The 24,432-nt window shown below is 33.4% G+C and overlaps 1 pseudogene; it reads right to left on the bottom strand.

Annotated features, from left to right (window-relative positions):
• Positions 1–278: 278 nt before the first annotated feature.
• LOC139860371 (protein NLP6-like) lies at positions 279–12,716 on the bottom strand (annotated as a pseudogene).
• Between the last annotated feature and the right edge of the window lie 11,716 nt (positions 12,717–24,432).

Below are 24,432 nucleotides of genomic sequence, written 5' to 3'. Positions count from 1 at the left end.
TGCTAATTAAGTCTTGATTGATTAAGATCCAAGAACCATAGTCATTAACCATGATATGTTAACAGTATTCTCAGATTAAGTTGATGGTGTTGTTATTGACTGAAGTCTTCAGAGCCATCTCCAAGTCTTCATCAATACAAATGCTTATCCATTCATTATCTTCGTCCAAGAATTTTAGTTTAAACTCTTTACCTTGTAACTTGAATCTATTTGCCATTTTACTTTTCAGATCCGACAGTTTCATCGAAATAGAAAATCGAAACTTCATCACATTGTTTTTAAAAAGTTACCATCACCTTCATCATTCCAGTATCACATGCTGTCTCCATGCTCGAAATTGACTCAGGATCTGATGAGATCATCGGAAACATGAAGTTGTCATCCACGCACCTTATGGATGTCGATGCAGTATCAGGTTCTGTCTGCAAGATACAACAAATTTGAACATGAGCAATATAGAAAGGGAGCTTACAAGAGAATGCAAATTAAAGAAAACATGTTTAGTACATTGTAGGAGATAAGTTCTGAATCTAGAATATTCTTAATGTAGGTTCTGCATACAGTTTGTATATGACCCCATGCAACTGAACAATTCGGGTATTAATCAGACTCTGGACATTTTAATACATTTAAATAATAAATTTCAAAATCATGTGTAAATACAGAAGAAAACTGTAAACATAAACATTAACATAAACTTTGACATGATTGTCTAAAAACATAATTGTTCATCCGTTCAAAAACTCAATTGTTTTTTTCATTTTATATTAAAATAAAATTTTGACCAATTTTGACTTTGACCGACAGATCCAATTCAGAACCATTAGCCTACGTTTGAAAAATTGGATCAGTCAGCCAATAATAAAGGAGTAATCGAGGATTAATCGGGAGTAATCGGGGGGTTTTTGCAACACTGTCTTACATAATAAGGTAAAAACTCGGTTTATTTTTTTTACTTTTTTTACTGTAGGTGGTCCAACAACTTGTATAACTGATGTGTCACCCAGTTCAAACCCGCGTGCTACCTTAAATTCTTGCTTCAATGTTTCCACCACATTTGGTACGCATTTACTGTCTGGCAGAAAAAACTCTAATACATAGTCATCACTGTTTGCTTCAACGTACATTGTGCACAAAGACTGCAAAACAACTAGTTAACCGACTCATGCGTGCATTGTGCACCAAAGGGTAGTCTTCATCACTAAGTTTAGTTATATCTCCACAAAAAGATAAACCTTTTGATAATAGCGCTCTCCCAATATACCCACGGGACGTGTCTACATGACGTTTTTTACATGCTTTCCGAAAATCCCACATATCTTTGTCTTGAACATGAAACGGGAGACAAGTTGTTGACATGCATACTACGTTTTCAAGACATCTAGTGTCAGAACTATTACAACTCTTCATTACAACTTCATTATGGGAAACAAAACTACTTAATGGGGAAATAGCCCATGTCTGAGCAAGAGGTAACTTATGAGTTTCGCACACAATTTTTAATATACTGTGAATTATTTTCATGGAATTTTGTCCGCCTTTATTTTGAACCTGTAAATCAAAGTGATCTACAAGTGTAAGCATTTCAAATTAAGCACATGGATATGTAGAAACTAAAGAAAAAGAGTACCAAGAAAGACCCAACTCACATTTGAATAAGGACGATTGAGTGCTTGAGGGGTTATCAGATCCACGGTCTACAAGTTAACAATTTTGAGCATGAATATAGCATACAGCGTGAATTATATAAAACGAGATAGAATGCAATGTGAATTAATATCTATGTCTATAGCACTGAAAGGGTTTGTATGATATTGTGTATATAAAATCTGATGTAAAGATAGCAATGGTTTATATATATATATATATATATATATATATATATATATATATATATATATATATATATGAACTTATGGTTCGCTCCAAATAACTATGATGAAATAATCTTGAAATGTTGAGAGGAAAGATGAAAGATGGGAAGTTATATTTCCACTTGTAAATTTGATAAATCCACTTATATTTTACATTGATAACTTGTACTGTACAAGCAGGTAATGCACAACAAAAACCTTCATGGCTTTGTGAACTTGTTGAATCTCATGAGCATAACTTGTATACTTTGAAGAAGACATCAAGAGGTCAAGGACACCAACACATAAAGTAGAATTAAACACCGGTAAAGCCAAATATCCATGGAGATTACAATCAATTGCATATTCTTGTTGAGGAAAATTTGTTGACGAGTATTTTGGTATATCAAAAGTCAACTCTGGCAACCCTCGCCTAAATACTCGAACAACAGGACTACGGTGGTCTTCTTCTTCTTCGTTGTCTTTTTCCACAACATAAGTATTGCGCTCAGAGTCCCGCCTATACGAATGAAGTCTTTCGTCATTAACCCCAAGACCAAATGGTTGATTACTTGTTGTAAGTAACTGGTGCTTCCCATCCCGTTGAGGGGACCAAAACTGAGCAAGTACATGTTGCTCGCGAAAACATAAAAGTTTTAGTGCAGCTTTTACCCTCTCTTGTATATTTTGATGATGTGGGTCCTTTGTGATTACCTTTTGGGTCGTAACCTATAGTTAAAATATGAACACATTAGAATCGTGAATGAAAATTTACTGGTAGGATCACTGCAAACCATTGTATATGAAACTAGTTACCAAATGCTAATTTCCCATATGAAGTTACAAAAGTCATGAAAACATAAAGAAAAAGCATGAACCTCATTCTTGTTTTTTGAGTTTTTATTATTCATCGGTGGATACGACTCAAATTTTTAAGGTTTTTCCTGTTCGAACCTGACACCACTTGCAAGGATATCAGAGGGCCCAACTACTAGGCAAATAGTCAAATTTCTTGAATAATATTTAGGCACAAGTTTCATTGGGTAGGTCCTACTGACCAACTAATATGCAAAGTAAAAAAAAAAAAAAACATTGCTTCGAGGCTTCCTTCTAAATCGTTCTTCTAGAGACCCGCCCTTTAATGAAAATTGTATAGCTAAATCTAGAAACCACAAAGGGAGTACTAATCAAGAAACTTTTGAAATGAAAAGTTGCCAATATCATATATTGAGATGGTTAAGTTTAAAAGTTCATAATGCTAGGATACTGGTATAACGATTTCATCATGCGATATTTTGAATCACCATAATTCGGGCGAGAGATACCTTGTTTTCCAAAAAACCAAAGTTGTGGCAGATATTTTGAATCACCATGCGATGTATCTGTTGACAGGATAATTATCAGGTTAGCTTATGAAAACAACTAATAACTGAATCGCTGTTAACTGCCCGCCCTGACCAAAGTTCAATTTCCTCAATAAAATCATTTTTACAACAAAAAAGTGTAAACTCTGTGTTTTTTTAAGCGTTTCTGCATAAATTCAGTGCATATAATCAGCACTGTTTATAGCTATAAACAATATTAAACTGCAGTTTTAGGGCACAAACACTGCAGTAAAACTGCATTTTTTTAACTGGGCTGGATTGGGTTCAAGAACAGATTCAGCAGTCTGAAAATGGTCTGGACTGGACAGTTTAGGTTAACTGATAACCAACCCATCCCTGTATAAAAAACTGATTACAGAATCAAAATATAACTCATCAGTTATAATTAACTAAAACTTTCAGTTATGTTTCAGTTAGTTATTTGACTTATTTACAACTCCACCCCTTATATTATCTTTTTTTGTCTTTCTCCACCTATTAAAGGTGTTGTCATATTGTCCATTTAACCACTATAAGCTCTTAGGGTAGGGTGTGCTTGGTTCAAAAGAGGGAATGGTAATGATAATGAGAATGGAATGATAATGGGAATGCAATGCTCATTCCCATTGGATTGTTGTTGCTTGGTTATTACTCTATAAAAAAAATTATTCTTTCACCACATTTGTTAATTTATAAAATCAAAAGTACAAATTCAGGATGAAGTGTCTCCAAATTGTTAATTGTTAACTAGGCATTAAACTAAAGTTCTCTAATTTAACTATCTACACTTGATCCATATACTAATTGCCCATAATAGTTAGTTGATGCTGTTGAAAAATAGTTATATATTTATACTCGTGACAACTACAGTACATAAATCGGGCAATCGTATGTAGAAGAGATAATTAATCGATTAACAGTGAAACTAATAAACAATTAAAACTTATATTTGATCATAATTTATAAATAGTTGTACCATCCTTAAAAAGACGTTAGATGAATCTTGAATACTATAAAATAGCCATTAATGACCTAATTATTAATATTTGATCTAAAATATAGAGAACAAATACAGAGGATACAATTCATCTTCAAGTTGTAGGTTCGTATAGTACAGAGATGAAAAATTCTTAGATGCAGTTGTAGTGTGTAGTTGAATAAAGGAACTAGAAATAAGGAAAATTATGATATGAACGTGGGAGGAAAAACTGCAGTGTATTATATAATGAGACTCATTCCTCCCATTTTGTTGGGTAATGGTTCATTAACTAGTTTTAGGTAATGGCCAATCCCATTACAATGAATCAAGCACTTACAATGATTACCATTCCTCCTATTCCTTAGGGTCCATTACCCCCAACCAAGCACACCCTTAAGCTAATCCAAACACAAGAACAAAAATCAGATAATAACCGAAGACTTCAAAGGAAACTTTAAAATTGAAAAAATGTTACTCGTAGATACAATTTAAATCATTTCTACCCAGAAGAATCAAAACAGTAATAGAGGAAAAAACTGTATGTGTGCACAAATAAGGTAACCAACATTAAAAAGTGAGGAAATTTTACCTCATAAAAGGTTTCTGATTGCCAATTAATTAGTTATTAGTAATTTAATTACCTTCATTTTGGCGGTGGTAGTGATTACCTGTTACCTTGCCCATTATCTCCACTACATCAAAGATCAATGCCCACAAATTAGAACCCGGTAATTTTCAATAAGACACTGGTAAAAAAAATTTATGACTGACAATTCTTTAAGAAAATATGATGACAAATAACAGGATTGATGATGCAAGCAATCAAACAAAGTAATAACTAGTACTCGTTTGCCTTTTTTGTTTTACCCTTTTAACTTTGAACAATACAAAATGTACGATACCTTTAATTGTAAAGAACTAATTTACGTTCCCCAAAAAGCATTTATCTATGAGTAAATTACTAATCCTTAGATTTACACTCTATAGTAAGTCAAAATTTAACATTTAACACATAAATATAAAAATATAATTGATGGTCCTAACCTACTTTCTATTCTAAATGGAATTGAATAAGCTATCATTTTGTTCTAAGCATAACACAAATTGAAGGATGAAACAGAACCAAAAACTAACAAATTGCATTACAATACATTTATATATTGTTAACCGACTCGGGAAAAAAAATTCAGTTGACCTAAAAGTTGGATGGGTGACCAAAGTATATGAAATCAAATATCTGTTTAAAGAAAAATATAATTTGTTCATATTATTGGCCAATACATAATATAAAATAAAATGATTTGCCAACTAAGTTGTCATAACTAACTTTTTCATCCACTACCAATTTCTCATAATTAATCATTTCCTAGCCCTTCATTCATTTCATTCCTTAAAAGAAACTAAAACAACAAATCATAATAAAACCAAATTTAATCCCCAGGCTACAACTTTGAAGGTTAATTTTCAGAAATATAATAAATAAATAAATAAATAAATAGTAAAATAAAACACTATAATAAGAAAAGAAGTTTTCAATTGAATCAATTCACAACGGAGAATGGTTCAATTGAAGATTAATGTAACTAACATTTGGGTACATGCACCATACTCTGTAACTAACGGAGAATTTTCTTACATCTAGAAACGAAATAATAAATCAAAACAGTAAAACGTTTTCTCTCGATGAGGCGATTCCCTTTCCCTACTTCACCTTTCACGCCGACCACCGGTCCGGCAAAACAACCCAGGATCCACACTTTCAAACCCAAATTTCGCGATGACATTGAGGAGGGTGAATGGATCGATTCGCCAATCAATCAAAATAACTACCATCGACATCGTGACCTTATTCGCAGGTATGGATCTGCTACTAAATCTTCACACAATCAACACGCTTCATTCCCCAACAATATTCCAATCCGTAATCGATCTCAACCCTCTAACCCTAATAATGAAACCTCCATCATGTTCTTTAATTTCCCTGATCATTGGAATCAATTAGATCTCCTGGTATTCTTCAAAAGATATGGACAAGTGACGGATCTTTACATTCCGATCAGGAAAACGTTAAGGAATGGAAAAAGCTTTGGATTTGTTCGTTTCGCAGATATTGTTGATATAGATTACCTGCTCAAACGTTTGAATTCCATTAATCTTCACGGTCAATGGTTGAGGGCGTATAAAGCACATGAAAGAACAGGTAACTCCATAGGTACCGAAGCTCTACCATTCAAGCAGCCTGCTCAGCCTACATCCTCTCACTATATCCCACAACATAGCAAACCTAAACCAAAATATGCTCCCAAATCTACTGCCAACCGTGAACCCAAATCTCAGTATGTTCCTAAACCGGCTGTCAATACACAGAATGGCTCTACACATACTGATACAACTGATAAAGACAATTTCGTACCAGTGCAACAAAATCATACTAAAGATAATTCTGTACCAGTGCAACAAAATCACACTCACATTCCCCCTAACCCGGCCACTAAACCACGTCTGCTTGAATTGGAAGAAGAAGAACTGAACCAGCAGGTATTATCTAATGCAATAATAGGCGAAATTTTGAACATAGATTTAATTGAGGATTTTCCTGTTCTATGCACAGCAGAAGGCCTTTCAAAATTTAATATAAAATATCTAGGTGGGCTTGATGTTTGTCTAACTTTTGAAGATAAATGCACCATTGATAATATTCTTAGCAACGAAGACCATATTCTAAAACAATGGCTAAAGAATATTCGTCGTGTGCAATCGAAACCATTTCAATCGGCTAGGTTGTCTTGGCTTACCATTAAAGGTGTTCCCATCAGTTGTTGGTCAGAAAAGAACTTCAGGAAGATAGCGAATTGGTACGGTCCCGTTCTCGACACTTATAATTGTTCGTTTAATGGTAATCAAAATTTGGTTTGTAGTAAGGTTTTAGTTAAACTTTGGGGTCAAGAGGGTCTTATAAATACCTTAGTAAGTGTTAAAATCAAAGAAGAAGGTATATTTTATGTGCAAGTCATTGAGGATGTTAAAGGTATTGTGGAAATTGAGATGGAAGAATCGGATCCAAGTATTGATCTCACAGATTCAAATAGTAACCATGATATCAACAAAGACTCTTCGCCGGAAAACTCTGATGATGAAATTGACGATGACTGGCCGCTGGAAGGTAATAATCATAATTCCAACGAAAAAGATCAAGGGTCTAAAGTTTTTGCCACGTCAGATAATTTTTTTGATATAAACGATGAAAGGAATAAGCATAAACCTACCACTCCAGTTAATGTTAGTGACGACACCGGCTCCTCAATTCCCCAGAATAATGAAGCTGATATTGAAAATGGGAAAACGAATGGTACTGTAATTGAAGAATCTTCTAACGAGGTTTCCACCAATGATTCGACTCCCTCTCCCACAGATCATAACTCAAATCAAGATAGAACCCATGATCCAAGCCCAAATGAACCTACTTTTCCTGTCAAAGTCACGGCCCAGAATAGCAAGGCTGACCCAAACGAAAAATTGGGCTTGGCAAACTCATGTTTTGAAAAAGATTTTACCACGTTCATATTTAACTCTGGAATTAGCAAACCGTCTGTTGAAAAATCACCTGATCAGTGTTATGCTCCTAAAGATCACCCATGTAAAAAGCGTAAAACCTCAAGTAAATCTTCAATTGAATCTTGGACTAACATTAGAAATTGGAATGCTTCATCCAAATTCTTAAACGTCAAATCCCTTGCAAGAAGACCAAGAAAGAAACATTCGGTTCGTAGGGCTGTTTCAAATTCCAGATTGAGTCAGAAAAACGATAAGGGTCATCAATCACTCTCTGAAAAGTCTTTAAATTGCGAGGAGGTCGGTGATATCTTGGGCTTGACGAGGAAAAAAGCTTCTAACAGGAACTAAGGTACACTCTTTAGGTACTTTCATAACTTTCGTGTTCTTTTTTAATTTTATATAATGAAGATACTATCTCTCAACATTAGAGGCTTGGGGTATGATGATAAAAAGAAATTCAATTGGTTTAAAAAAATTTGTTTTCAAAATAAACCTAACATAATTGCTTTGCAAGAAACTAAAGTAGATAAAATTTCTGAACAATGGATTGAAAAAATTTGGGGAAGCTGTGATTATCTCTATGCCTTTAAAAAATCAAAAGGGAATTCGGGTGGGATTCTAACGGTTTGGGATCCGAATATTTTTAAGGCTAACCAAGTTGTCGAACGAGAGTCCTATATTGCGATAAAAGGACATTGGCAGGATATAGGTACCGAGCTCATATTGATTAACACTTATGGTCCTCAAGCTGAAAAGGATAAAAAAGTCATGTGGAATGATCTTTCGGAGGCAATGAAATATGATAATGCTATGTGGGTTATTTTTGGGGATTTCAATGAGGTCAGGTTTGCAACTGAAAGAAAAAATACCGAGTTTTGTGAAAGGAGAGCCAGAATGTTTAATGACTTCATCAAAGATAATTCTCTCCTCGATTTACCTCTTGGAGGTAGAACTTATACTCGCATTAGTGATAATGGTACAAAATTCAGCAAACTCGACAGATTTTTGGTTTCGGAGCAATTCATCCAACAATGGCCGAATGCGAACGTATTGGTTCTTGACAAGAAACACACTGATCACTGCCCTCTGCTACTAAAAGATGGTGACATAGATTTTGGACCAAAACCGGTTAAAGTTTTTGATGAGTGGCTGAAACAAAAAGAATCTTATGATGTGATAAAAGCCGCATGGAATTCAAGCATCAACTCTAATAGACCCGACATTGTTTTTCGAGAAAAACTAAAGATTGTCAAGAAAGATCTTCGAAAATGGTTTTCTACATCTTACGGTAAACTAAATGTCGAAATAGAGGAATTATCGAATGCCATAAATGATTGGGAAAAGAAAGCAGAAACGTCCGATCTTAGTGAGGAAGATCTAGGTAATTGGATGAAAGATCGAGATCTTCTCGCGCAAAAAGAGAATACGCAAATTGAGATGCTCAAACAAAAAGCAAGATTTAAATGGGCATTAGAAGGAGACGAAAACAGCAAATTCTTCCATTCCTACATCCGGCGGCGGCACCACAAAAATAACATCCATGGAATCAACAAAGCTGGGGTATGGACTTCTAACCCGACTGATATTAAAAATGAAGCTTTTAATTTTTTTCAGGGTCTTTTCGAGAAATCCAATTCCGAGGGATGGATGCTTCATAATTGGGACGGTTCTAAACTTGAAGAAAGCATGGCCGAATCTCTTGAGTCTAGATTTTCAGAATCAGAAGTGCTAGAAGCTATCAAGGGGTGTGGAAAAAATAAAGCCCCCGGGCCAGACGGATTCAATATTCTTTTCTACACTCTATTCTGGGATATTATTAAGGGAGACCTTTTAAAGGCCATTCATTGGTTTTGGGAATCAGAGCAAATTTCTAACGGGTGTAATGCGTCCTTCATCACTCTTATCCCAAAGGTTAAAGATCCTCTCAACTTTTCTCATTATCGTCCTATTAGCCTCATCGGTAGTTATTACAAAATCCTTTCAAAACTGCTTGCAAACAGAATTAGAAAATTCATTCCGAGGCTAATAGGTGATGAGCAAACCGCCTTTATTTCCAATATATATATTTTAGATGGCGTTCTAATTGCTCTTGAGTCAATTGATGATCTCAAATCTAGAAATCAAAAGAGTTTTATATTTAAAGTTGATTTTGAAAAAGCTTTTGATTGTCTAGATTGGGACTTCCTTTGCGCCATTATGAATTTGATGGGTTTCGGGTCTAAATGGGTAAATTGGATAAAATCATGCCTTACCTCCACCTCAATCTCGGTCTTAGTAAACGGAGCACCAACCGACCAATTCTTCCCCAAGAGAGGAGTAAGACAAGGAGATCCTCTTTCTCCCTTCCTATTCATTCTTGCGGGTGAAGGTTTAAACCATCTCCTTAAGATTGCTACAAATAAAAAATTAATTAGTGGTGTCGAGGTTGGAAATGATAAGGTCGTCGTATCACACCTTCAATATGCGGATGACACTATCATTTTCGGCAAATGGAATAAAAGTGAAGTTAGAAATATTTTGAAAATACTTAAATGCTTTGAAGATTTATCGGGTCTTAAAATCAATCTTAATAAAAGTTGTGTATATGGAATCGGTACGTCAAGTGTAGAACTATCTTGTATTGCCAATTGGTTTGGGTGTAAGGAAGGCTCGTTCCCGTTTAATTATCTTGGTCTTCCAATCGGTGCTAATTTAAAGTGTTATAAAAATTGGTCTCCCATTTTTGATAAATTTAAAAAACGGCTTTCCGATTGGAAAGCTAAATCTATCTCTTATGGCGGTCGGTTAACCCTCATCAAAGCTGTCCTAACTAGCCTTCCACAATACTATTTTTCACTCTTCAAAGCCCCGGTACGTGTTCTAAATGAATTAGAAAAAATGAGGCGCGATTTTTTCTGGGGGGGATCCTATGATGAGAAAAAAATGGCTTGGGTCAAATGGGACCAAATTCTTTTACCATACGAATTTGGTGGTTTAAATGTCAACTCTTTAAAATTAAAAAATCTTACCTTATTAACAAAATGGTGGTGGCGTTTTCTGAACAACGATAACTCTTTTTGGGTCCGAATTATAAAAAGCATCTATGGTGATAACGGTGGGTTGGGTTGTTTCTCTCCCTCGGTCATTTGTAATTTGAAAAAATTTGCGGGTCGAACATGGTTCAATATTATCAATATCGAACACACCCTAAATAAGTTAGGGTGTAATATTGCTAATGCTTTTGTCAAAGATGTAGGGAACGGAGCTGACACGCGTTTTTGGAAGGATAAGTGGATAAGTGACAGAGCGCTCTGTGATTTGTATCCTAGGCTTTTTAGACTAGAAGTGGACAAAGACGTCTCTATTCGGGATCGCGTTACCAAATCAGATTCTGGCATTATTTTCTCCTGGGTTTGGAATTCTTTACCTAAATGGAGGGCTGCTGATGAATTGCTTTCCATCACCGATTCTATCGAACACTACACTTTTTCTAGTAACCAATCCCCAAGTTGGGTCTGGAAACACAGTCCGAATGGCAAGTTCTCCACGGATAATCTCATGCAATTATTGAATTCGTTGTCTGCTGTTCCTATCGGTTCGAGAAATCCTACTGTTCTTAACCCCTTAGTGCCGCAAAAAATTGGAATCTTTATCTGGAGGATGAATCAAAATAAACTCCCCGTCCGATCAGAACTTGATAAAAAAGTATCGATCTTCACTCTGTCCGGTGTCCGGTATGCGACGATGACATTGAAACTCTTCTTCATTGCATTCTAAAGTGCTCCAATTCCATCGACATTTGGAATAAATTACAAAAATGGTGGAATCTAGACCTCCTTAACATCTCATGCTTATCTGATATCGCAAATGCTTCGAACCCCCAGCTTAACTCAAATCTTGGCATCTCTCTTTGGCGATCGGTTGTTTGGATCACTAGTTATTACATATGGCTACATCGAAACGATCGTGTTTTTGAAAAAAGCATTTAAGCAACCCAAAAATAATATCCGAGATTCAATCTAAGAGCTTCGAGTGGATAAATAGCCGTTGGAAGAAAGGCAATCTAGTTTGGCAAAAATGGTTAACCAATCCGAGATGGTTTGACGCTAACCCTACTAAAGTTGGCATTGGTTAATATTCAGGTTTTTTATGCCGGAGTCTTTCGTTTTTCGTCTTGGCCAGGGCTAAGAGGTGTAGAGTCATTTGCTTTGTCGCTGTAGTGTTACGGTACTGCAATTTGGCTTCTACTCCTGCTTGTCTTTTCAAGTTGTCCCTTCCTTGGCGAATCTCGTTAGATGAAGGCTTTTTCCTGAAATATATATAACCAATCGAGTCTTACCATTTTTTCTTTACATAGCATTTTTTTTTTCTCTGTATAGCGCATGTCTGTATTGTTTTCGAGTTTGTTTCTTTATTTTAGTCGAGTGCTTTTGCTCGTGATTGTTAGTGTAGGTTTGTTGAGATTCTGTATATGGTCTTCGGACCTCCTTATTTCTTTTTAATAATAATTGTTGGCTTTTAAAAAAAAAAAAAAAAAATTCACAACAAGAATAATCGTATATAGTGTACTCAATACATATGAAACATGACGTGTCAAAAAAATAAATAAATAAATAAATAAATCAAAAACACCAACGTATACAATACAATATACAACATATAATCAATCATATGAACTCAGCGGCATAGATCCACTCATTGATGAACAAAATTGTGCTAATACCCTAAACTATTTTGTTTTTGAACAATGAAATGATATAGCAGCAATTACAAGTATCTATTTAACAATCAGCGGAAACAACGATAGCAGTGATCACTGATTAATCGCTCAAATCAGAAGCAATAAACCCTAAAAACGAATTTGTATTGCAGGAAGAAAAAAAAAACAGAGATAGAAAAGGTCAGAGATATACCTAAAGTGCTCAAGTGAAGTGAGTAGGTTGAAACACCCTCTTTGATCAATGCGGACAAGCAATTGAGTAGCATTGCCGACTTTGATCATCAAACAATTACGCGTAATTAATTAACGACTAACTTTTTTTTTGAGTAAATTACTAAAATAGTCCCTGTGTTTGTTCATTTTATCCCAAATAATCCCTCCCAATTATTTTCTGCAAAATCGTCCTTATTTGCATTTTGGAGTCCCAAATAAGTCCCTGTATTTGTTCATTTTATCTCAAATAGTCCCTGGTAACATGAACAACAGATAGCAGCACAGTGCGCTTGAGAGACGGTTTTCGAAAGGCTATAACTTCTAAACCGTATATCCATTTTTGATGAATAAGCTGTTGACAGAAAGGTGAGATAGTCAACTTTTCATTGGTCAGGTCATAATAGGTTAAATCGGATTTTACGGGACCCGAAACGTACCCTAAAGTTGCTGAAAAAACTAAAATCTGATTTTTTGTTTTTTTCAGCAACTTTATGGTACGTTTCGGGTCCCGTAAAATCCGATTTAACCTATTATGACCTGACCAACGAAAAGTTGACTATCTCACCTTTCTATCGACAGCTTATTCATCAAAAATGGAGTCTTATTATGACCTGACCAACGAAAAGTTGACTATCTCCCCTTTCTATCGACAGCTTATTCATCAAAAATGGATTTACGGTTAAGAAGTTATATCCTTTCGAAAACCGCCTCTCAAGCACACTGTTGCTTCCATCTGCTGTTTTCCTTCAGCGCACAGTGCGCTTGAGAGGCGGTTTTCGAAAGGCTATAAATTCTTAACCGTAACTCCATTTTTGATGAATAAGCTGTCGATAGAAATGTGAGATAGTAAACTTTTCGCTGGTCAGGTCATAATAGGTTAAATCGGATTTTATGGGACCCGAAACGTACCCTAAAGTTGCTGAAAAAAACCAAAATTTGATTTTTAGATTTTTTCAGCAACTTTAGGGTACGTTTCGGGTCCCGTAAAATCCAATTTAACCTATTATGACCTGACCAACAAAAATTTGACTATCTCACCTTTCTATCAACAGCTTATTCATCAAAAATGGATATACGATTTAGAAGTTATAGCCTTTCGAAAACCGTCTCTCAAGCGCACTATCTGTTGTTCATGTTACTAGGGACTATTTGAGAGAAAATGAACAAACACAGTGACTTATTTGGGACTCGAAAATGCAAATAAGGACTGATTTTGCAGTAAATAATTGGGAGGGACTATTTGGGATAAAATGAACAAACACAGGGACTATTTTGGTAATTTACTCCTTTTTTTTTCTTCATGTAATCGCGTTTTCAGTAGGTTCACGTGGGGTAAAGTGATATGATTATGATTATGATTATGATTATGATTATGATGATTATGATGATTAAGATAAAACTATTGGGCCTAGTCTTTTTACTTCTGGGTTTAAGTTTGGGTCATGTCTATATATAAATGGTTTTAAGTTCATTGTGGGATTTTCACCCATAAGCAGGGTCGGCCTTAGGGTAGGGCCACTGGGGTGACTGCATCCGGGCATCATATTTTAGGGGACATTAAATCTAGAGTTCTGAGTTTTTTTAAGTGCAGTTAGTTTTTTTTTTTTTTTTTTTGTAAGTTTAGAGGAGAAATTTCATGGGGAAGAGAGAGGAAGAAAAAAAGTCAAAATTTGAAAAGAGAAAAAATCTTTTGTTCCATGATATTGTAATCTTTTTTCATTTGTCAGATGTGTTAATTGTATTAAAATTCAACATATCATACAACAGATATAGCGTATTGTACAATCATGTATGGATTTTGAAATTCTAGTTTAGCAATAGAGGTGCTATAATAATGTGAATTCATAAAATAAGTTTACTGATTTCTTAATATAATACTCCATAGTAGTACTTGATTTTTATATTTTCTTTAATTTAATTATTTCTATAGGGGAACCAAGTCTTTTTTTGAAAGTCCTATTTTATTGGTGTGTCATAGACAAATTTTAGTATAATATAAAAATAAATCTTTTTAAGATGTCAATTTTTGAGAAAATATTTAAGAATAAAAATGTAAAGTTGATTGTCTTTTTTGAAGGTAGACAATTATTTTGAAACAAAAGAAAAATATAATTATATACACATATTTCGGGATATATCAACTAATAGTCTAATAATTTAGACACATGTTACATTAGTTGATGTTTTTCTTTTATAATTTACTCATTAATTAAATCACGTATGAAAAAGAAAAAGACACTATAAAAATTTTAACTAGACTCGAAGTCATCACTTTTATCGTAGTTTATCTTTTCAAATTGTCACACTAAATTTATTTACAAAAAAAATTAACGTGAAAATGAGTTATATAAATCGATTAGCTTTCGAACACTTGTTTATTAATAGAGTAGGGGGCATTATTTGATCGATTCGCCCCGGACAACAGAACACTCAGGACTGGCCCTGCCCATAAGTTATTTTCGGATCTATTTAGCTTAGGATTCAAATACGTCGGGTTAAAACTTAAAACCGCTTTCGGCTTTCGGTTAAAGTAAGGGTATACTAATAAGTTAGGTGTGTATGGATCAAAAAATGGTGTGTGAGGATCACCTCCCTTATAAAAAGGTTACTGATTATCAATTAGTTATAAGTAATTTTATCACCATCATTTTAGCGGTGGTGGTGATCACTCATAACGTTGCCAATTATATCCAGAAAATTGGTCAAATGCCCCATTTCTCAAAGAGTTTAACAATAGGTTCTCAATTTATTGCATAAATATCCTCAGAGCACGCACCACACACAGTGCACGATGGCCTGTGTGTTGTGCCTGTAAATGAGATATTTCCCGGAACAACCAACAGGGAAATCAGAGTATGAAATCGGATTACTCGCCCAACCGGGTAACCCGAACAGGGAAGGGTAGGAAACAGCCAGGGAGTAATCCTGCTGGGCTGTGTACATCAGAGTATGAGATCGGATTACTCGCCCAACCGGGTAGCCCGAACAGGAAAAACCTTCTACCTTACCATTTGCATATCTTAATACATCTTCTACATTTTACACTTCAATCTCATATATACAATCACAATCTCATAGTGAATTATGAGTTAGAGGTCCTACACATACTTCTACCTCTTTTTATTAATATCTCTAGTTTTCTAGGAGCTCCCCAACTAGTGTGTCTGACACGATAGCTTATAGTATTAGTATGAGTTTTTTTTTGGGTGATTATGATGTAGTTCGTATATAGGTTTCGAGCTGACGCCAGTGAAAATTTCCATGCATCATCAGGAAATAACGTATAAACTAAAAGCTGCACTAAAGCTCTTAACCTTCCGCGAGCAACATGTTTTAGTTCAGTTTTGGTCACCTCATGTTGTTAGAAAGCACCAACTACTTACAACAATAGATCAACCATTTGGTCTTAGTGTAGTTGTTAAAAACCTTTGTTTTTATAGAAAAGATTCTGAAAAAAATGCATATATTGTGGACGAAGATCTCAAAGAAGAAGACCATAGTCCCCCTGCTCGAGTATTTAAGTGAGGATTACCAGAGTGGACTTCTGATATAACTAATTACAACCCTAAAGATTTTCCACAACTTAAATCCGCGATTAGTTGCAATCTTCATGGATATTTGGCTTTACCGGTGGTTGATTCTGTGAAGCAACTTGATCCAAAACATCATGAAAAACAACGAATCGAGATGAACAAGTCGTTTGAACAAGTCGACTTGATCATCTCGATTCGTTGTTTTTCATGATGTTTTGGATCAAGTTGCTTCACAAAAAATGATAATCGAAGCATTAGTAAAGTGTTCCAAGTCTCAATTTGAAGTAATTCGTGATTTTAGATTTTGTGTTCATTAGATATTACCTCAATTTTAAAAAATTTGAACACACATTCCTTTTTTGCGAGCAAAAATTAAATTGCAATTCTTTTCGGGTTTGTGCAAATTGGGGGTTACCTTGATTGTCAAATTGGGTAACTTAGGTTACTTTTTCGGACCATTTGCCCTAAATTTAACAGACTTTTAAAATTTAAATATGGTACGTTCAACGTAGCCCTTAGGGCTATGTTTAGCATTCTCCATAAAATATTTATACGGAGTAGCATTTTATATTTTCAATCTATCCAGTAAATTAAACTTAGCCTTTGTACTCTTCATCATATCCAAAATAGACCTAAATACATCCTGATGACTTACCAGAAAGCCTGTGAACTTCTAAACCTACATATATCACAACTAAATCTAGAGGTGTTCATCGGTTCGGTTTTCGGTTGTTCAGTGTATTCGGTTTTGAAATTTTTTTTGTGCAAAATCGAACTGTAAACCGAAGTCAAAATTGAAATCGAACCGAAACTGAAATCGAATTTGGTTCGGATTGGGTTGAAACCGAAAATCATGAAAAAATTCAGAAATATGGGAGTTTAATTGCGGCGTTACTGATGTCTTAGTTATATACAACCTAAAACATTGACGTATTATTAAATTATTAAGAATTCGATGATTTATTAATATTTACAGCTTAATTGTGATGTTCACTACTTTTATTATTAAGAAGAAAAACATAATAATTTGAGTAACATAATTATAATGTGGGCTATCAAATCTTTATGTGAGTGGGAATCTATTTAAATGATTATATCCAAAATATAATGACATTAAAATTAACTAAACAAACTAAATATATTAAAATTTTTGAATTCGGTTTTCAAGTTTAACTGAATTCATACTTTTCAAACTGTATACCGAATTCAAATTCGGCTTCGATTTCACTCGATCTGAAAACCATTTTTCAAATTCGTGTTGGCTTTTTCTGGTTTAGTTTTCAGGTTAAACGGTTTAAATCCAAATATTGACCACCCCTAACTAAACTACAAATATGACATATAATTATGACCAAATTACACTCATCGTCCTTGTGGTAAACCTCAAATATCACTCCTTGTCCTTTTCTCAAATTTTCTACATTCATTGTCCCTATTGTATTAACTTACTACACTCCTCGTCCTTCCATCCAACTGCCGTTAATTTAGCCGTTAAGTCAAGTCATATGTAAAGCATGTGAAACTACTTTCGTCATTTTACATATTTTTTTAGGAACATATATCCTAGGAAAATATTTCCCATATATTTCAATTGATTGGATAAAATCGGTAGTTAGTTTAAATCCCTTAATTAGGGGGATTCACATTTATTTAGGGGATTTAGTTTTCTAATCCTTATTCCCAAGACTCTATAAATAAAGAGGTCTTTGGGTGAGGTTAGATGTCTTTTTCTGTAGCAAGAACCGATCTTATAACTTTGAGATCGTTTATCCTCTGTTTTTCATAGTTTATGTACTTCATTTATTCAATAAAATGTTAAACTTTGAGAAACTTCTTTTGTTCTTCATTTCCGCACTAACATAATGTTTAATTCTTTTGCTTGATCGACGTTATGGGGTCTATCAATTGGTATCAGAACAGGTTCAACATATCTTGTTGATGATCTAGTCATGTTCGAGCAAAAGATGTCTTTTTGAAGAAACAAAAGAAAAATCATTTTCTGATTCGTCATGCTATGCGCAACGATTTTTAAGTGATCATATCTCATTAGTTAACCATTCAATCGTCATGAAATTTTAACTGTAGGTTTAAAACACATGGAAGTAAATTCCTGCTGAAGGAAATTTCGATCGGAGCTGTGGATTGAGAGATATCAATGGTCGAAATCTGCTGCTGAAATTGGAGGGTTTACAGTGCAGTTTCAGTAATTTAATTACTTTATCTTCGATATCATCTATATATTTATGATTTTCTTATATATTATTGATTACATATAGATGGTCGTTGTGTAAAAATTTTATCTTGATTGGATGTGTCTACGAAAAGATATGAATTTATGAAACCACAGCAGTTTACTCGTGTTTCAATCTGCGCAGTCTGTGTAAAACGATTGTTTTCGATTCGTTGACCGTTGGATTCTCATGATTTTTGCATATGGGGTTAATGACATATGGATCTATCTCGTGTAAAATGTTTAGCTTGATCTGATAATTATTCAAAGAGATATGTATTTCTTTGTTCTGCAGTAATTCTGAGTCTGAAAACTCATATTCAAGACTGTGATTGAGTTATGAATCCGAATTTCAGGCTTATCAGTTTGACTTAAGTGCAGATGTAACACCCTGAATTTTATACATCAGAAAGTGTCAGTAAAGGTGTGCATCAGAAAGTGTCACTGAAAGTCAACCTAACACTTATGCATTTTCAGAATTTACATCAGAATCAGAATCTGTCAACCTCAGTCCCTGAACTTCTGAATTGGAGCTGGAAAACTGGAGATATAGCGTTTCAGTGAGGTTTATCGCATTTCAGCTTGTCGCGGAAAGCGACATACATGACCAGAACGCGACGCCTTAAAAATCCAAGTCCTGATCACTTCATCGCGTTCCATGGGTGTTTGTCGCATTTGGGCGTCGCAAAACGCGACTAGATGTTGCGAAACGCGATACTGGTGTAGAACTGGTATTTTAAATACGTTTTAAGGGGTTTTTGAAGGGTGTTTTGGTCCATTCACTTTAAGGACGGGTTTTTAGCCTCAAAACTGATCAAGCCTTATCTCTAGCTCATTTCTCACCCTCACAAACTCTCTCATCCATATTTAGAGAGAGAAACCCATTGTAGTGAGAGAAAGCTTGGTTTGGAGAAGAAGAAGTGGAAATCTCACCAAAGTGCTAGTGTTAAAGTTGTTCACCTCGTTCACGGCTACGTTGTGGTAGTGTTGGTAAGTTCTAACTCCGAAATTCATTATTTGATTTGATATTCCAATTAGGGTTTGAGCTTGATTTTGCTAGAAACCCTTGAATGGTTGTGAAATGGGTTTGTTGTGGTTAGTAGATGGGTTTTGACTCGTTATTGGTGGGTTAGGGTTTGATGACGAATTTGGAAGTAATTTTCATGGTTTGGGTGTTAAATCACTAGATTATAAATGTGATGGTGTTTTGATGTTCATAAGAACATGTTTGTTGGTCAAAATGGGTGTTAACCTTGATTTGGTGTCAAGCTAAGTTGAAAGGACCCGTTCATATACATTATAAACGATTCATAATAGTTGATTACATCGCGAGGTATTTTGACCTCTATATGATACATTTTACAAACATTGCATTCGTTTTTAAAAGACAAATTTTCTTTACAACGAAAGTTGACGGAATGCACACCATTTCATAATACATCCAACTATAATTGACATAATAATAATCTTGATGAACTCAATGACTCGAATGCAACGTCTTTCAAAATATGCCATGAATGACTCCAAGTAATATCCTTAAAATGAGCTAATGCACAGCGGAAGATTTCTTTAATACCTGAGAATAAACATGCTTTAAAGTGTCAACCAAAAGGTTGGTGAGTTCATAGGTTTATCATAATAATCATTTCAATATATTAATAGACCACAAGATTTCCGTTTATAAATATATGTACACTCGCAAGTGTATAAAAGTATTCTATAAGTTGTAGGCACCCGGTAACAAGCCTTAACGTTCATGTTTTACCCTCTGAAGTACACCAGATCAGGTGTGTTTAAAATAACCTCGAAGTACTAAAGCATCCCATAGTCAGGATGGGGTTTGCCAGGCCCAATAGATCTATCTTTAGGATTCGAGCCTACCGTACATAGACAAGTAGTTTAATGTTACCAAGCTAAGGGTATATTTCTGGTTTAAACCCACGTAGAATTAGTTTTAGTACTTGTGCCTATTTCGTAAAAGATTTATAAAAACAGCGCATGTATTCTCAGTCCCAAAAATATATATAAAAGGGAGCAAATGAAACTCACCATACTGTATTTCGTAGTAAAAATACATATAACGTCATTTAACAAGTGCAAGGTTGGCCTCGGATTCACGAACCTATATTAATTATATATATTTATATGTTGGTCAATATTTGTTTAACAATTTTTGGTCAAGTCATAGTGTACCACAATCCTAATGCTCGAGACTAATATGCAAAAGTCAACTTGACCCAAAATGACTTCTAAAATTTATACGTGTTTATTATATAACTTAGCTATAGTCGTTTTATATATTTAAATATATTTATTAGATTTTATAATAATAAAAGTCATTTATTAATAAAAATTTATATTAACGTTTATATATGATAAAATATACTTTTATATATCTTAAGTAGTAAAATTTATAAAGTTCACTTAATATCGTAAAACTATAGTGGTAAGTATTATTAATGTAATTATATTACGCGTGGTGAAAAATATCTTTGTATCCTCTATTTATTTGATAAAATAATATTGATCATAATAATAATAAGTAAAAGTTGTATTATTTTGTAATAATAATTATTATTATTCTATAAAAAAAATAACAATATTTATATTTACTAAAAATGTTATTATGATAAAATGATAATACTAACATAATAGTAATAATGATATTTTATAATAACAATGATATTTCTATTAAAATAATAACGACGATAGTAATAATAATCATTTTAACAATAATACTAAAATTCAGTTGACTATAACTTCAAATCCGTTCATCGAAACCATTCAATATCTAAATGAAAAGTTCTTAATTTTTCGCTAGCTTTCCAATGACATGCATATCATATACCCTATCTCAGTAGCATATGTATCTAATTCAGGATTCAACAAACCTATCTAAGGACAATATCGAATGTACAAGCATGCATAATCCTATATACTCGAGCACTAGTCAGGGATACACTATTGATATATAAAAGTTAAGTTATGAGTGCTCACGTATCAATATTGAGATTCAATATTGTAGGAAAGTACGTAGACGCAACGGAGATGATAAAAACTAGATTGACCTCATGAGCATACCCATGAACCATACCCATCACCTCCATAGCTATAACCCATAATTTCCTTAGCTTCGACTCATTCAAAAAACTATTTTGAAATCACTCGGACATCACTCCGTCGTAATATTTTATGTATACTAATAATATCTTGAAATAATATAGAGCAAATATATATATATATATATATATATATATATATATATATATATATATATATATATATATATATATATATATATATATATATATATATATATATATATATATATATATATATATGTAAATCGATTGAGAGAGATTAGAGAAATATATTTTCAAGTTTCTATGAAATAATGAAACCTATTGAATTCTATTTATAATAGATTTTTGAATTATTAAAGTGAATTATTAAAGTATAAATTATTAAAGTGAATTATTAAAGTATGAATTATTAAAGTGAATTATTAAAGTATGAATTATTAAAGTGAATTATTAAAGTGAATTATTAAAATGAATTATTAAAGTATGAATTATTAAAGTAAATTATTAAAGTTAAAGTAAAGGTAAAGTAAAGTAAAGGTAAAGTTAAAGTATAGTAAAAATATAAAAACTATGTATGTATAATACGTGTATAAATATATATAATATTAATTTAAATCGTTATATATATTTAATGAAATAAAATATAAATATCGTTATATTTATTATACTGGTTAAGTAATGAGTTGTCAAAAGTGATTCTAGATATTTATAAAAGTTATATACGTTTTAATAATAAAGTTCTTTTTAAACTGAAAACGTTTTTGTACGTTTGAAAATAGATTAATAGAATATTATGGAAACCAATTCTCCAATAGCTTTTGTCTAACTTTCGTAAATGACACTTTTTATTTTTATTTATAAATAGCTTTACAAATTATTCTGAATATCGTTAAGAGGAATAGATTTCTCAAATCATAGTGGACCTCTCAACAGAGACTTGTAATCATAATTCAATGTTTCTGATAATTCAATCATTTAATATATATTTTTTTAATTTCGTCGATAATCATATTGAAACAAATACATTCATATAAAGCATTATACTTTAAAATACTTTGTTGACATTTTCAATTTATAACATATACACATATACATACATATTCATATATGTTCATTTAATGGTTCGTGAATCATTGGAATTTGGTCGAGGTTTAAATGAATGTATAAACATTGTTTAAAATCCTTGAGATTTAACTTAACAAACATTGCTTATCGTGTCAGAATAATATAAAGATAAAGTTTAAATTTAGTCGAAAATTTCCGGGTCGTCACAGTACCTACCCGTTAAAGAAATTCCGTCCCCGAAATTTGATAGAGGTCGTTATGGCTAACAATGAGAATGTTATTATGACGATTATGAAGTTTTATCATGTCTAAGAAGTATGGATAAAATAATTCGATTACTCAAAGCGTATGAGGGAAGTTATCGTAAATGAAGGAAATAAGATTATAGTGATTCGTCATATCTTTTGACATCATCACAATTGATCTCCGAATTTAAAGAAAATCTTTGTAATCTATGTTGGATTTGATGCTTCGGTGATTAAGGAGATTATGATTCTCTTCGAATTAATACGATAATCCATCTTGATTTCTCTGTCGGGTATTTCACTATAAATCCACCTCCTTCGTTTCCTTACAACTCACACCTTCTATTCTTTCTCCCTCAACTCATATTTTAAAGTATTTGTCAATATGCTTCATCCAGTACTGATTCTCGATATACTCCTCACTTTCATATCTGTCATTCTTCTTTTTCATCTGCCTCCGGAAGAATCTATTTACTTCTACTATATTCTCGGTTTTATAGTGTTTTTAGTTCTTCCGTGTCTTTATATTGTTATATGCATCGATATATACGGTTTATAATTTTTGGGTGGTTGTTGGGTTTTATATCTTCCCTTATATTTCAAAGCCCCTGCTTTTGTCTTCTATAATCATTGACATCCAAGTTAATGCTCCCTTCTATTTGCTGCGATTTATACTCCAATTTCTATTTTGGAGTTTTGTCCTTTCGTTTCTTCTTCTTGCGATTAAGCAACGTTTGTAATTGTCCAGTATTCGCAGATATGAATTTCAGAATGAACATAGTTAATGTTCTAAGAAGGAAATGGTAATGGCACGATCTTGATTTGTTAATTTACCAGAATACCCTGAAAAGACCGAATCATCAAGAAAATATATTCTTGATATTTTTAGAGATTAAATAGAATACAAGAGTCGTGTAACATGGAACATGATGACGGCATGGTCTGTGAATCGTCATGTCCCATTAGAAACTCAGCATGACTTACTGTAATATAATCACGTTGATCAAGTGTCATTATATTATACTAACTCATGCTTCAGTTCCCAACACTACTTCAAAACATTCATAATTTAAACTCGAAAGTTTATAGAATATAGAAACTAATAGTTTCTTATATGATGTAACACTGATAGCGCAAAGAGATAAATGACTTCAGATAAGATTAGTTGTGAAAATATCTTCAGAAATATCGCGGATATTTATAATGAAAGATATGATAATATCTTAGAATTTCTAATATTGATGGATGATGATGAAGATTTGTCTGTAAAGGTTTAGAATAAAGAGTAAGGTATTCGTTAATGACTTTAGCAGGCACTGAATCATTTGGATTCTTTGAAGGCAGATTTAGTCTTTGTGATTTGTCCACAGCCTCCTTCATAGTCTGTTCAATCCGTTTTCCAGTTTCAAACCTTCTCTTTTTCTCAGCTTTACCACCTTACTATTCTTTGTCATCAAACTTTTTACTGTTAAGATCGTTTACAGTTTTTGATGCTTCGTCAGCATTTCAAGAACTAGTTTGCAGTTCAGAATATTTTTCAGAACTTCACATTCAAAGTATGTAAGTCCAGGAGATAGACGTTTTATGTACACATATAACTGTTGGCGTAGACA

Source organism: Rutidosis leptorrhynchoides, chromosome 7 (genome assembly GCF_046630445.1).
Source record: "Rutidosis leptorrhynchoides isolate AG116_Rl617_1_P2 chromosome 7, CSIRO_AGI_Rlap_v1, whole genome shotgun sequence".
In the NCBI taxonomy this organism is placed as follows: Eukaryota; Viridiplantae; Streptophyta; class Magnoliopsida; order Asterales; family Asteraceae; genus Rutidosis; species Rutidosis leptorrhynchoides.
Note: the sequence above shows the minus strand (reverse complement) of the source record. Positions and strands in the feature narration are given on the sequence as shown.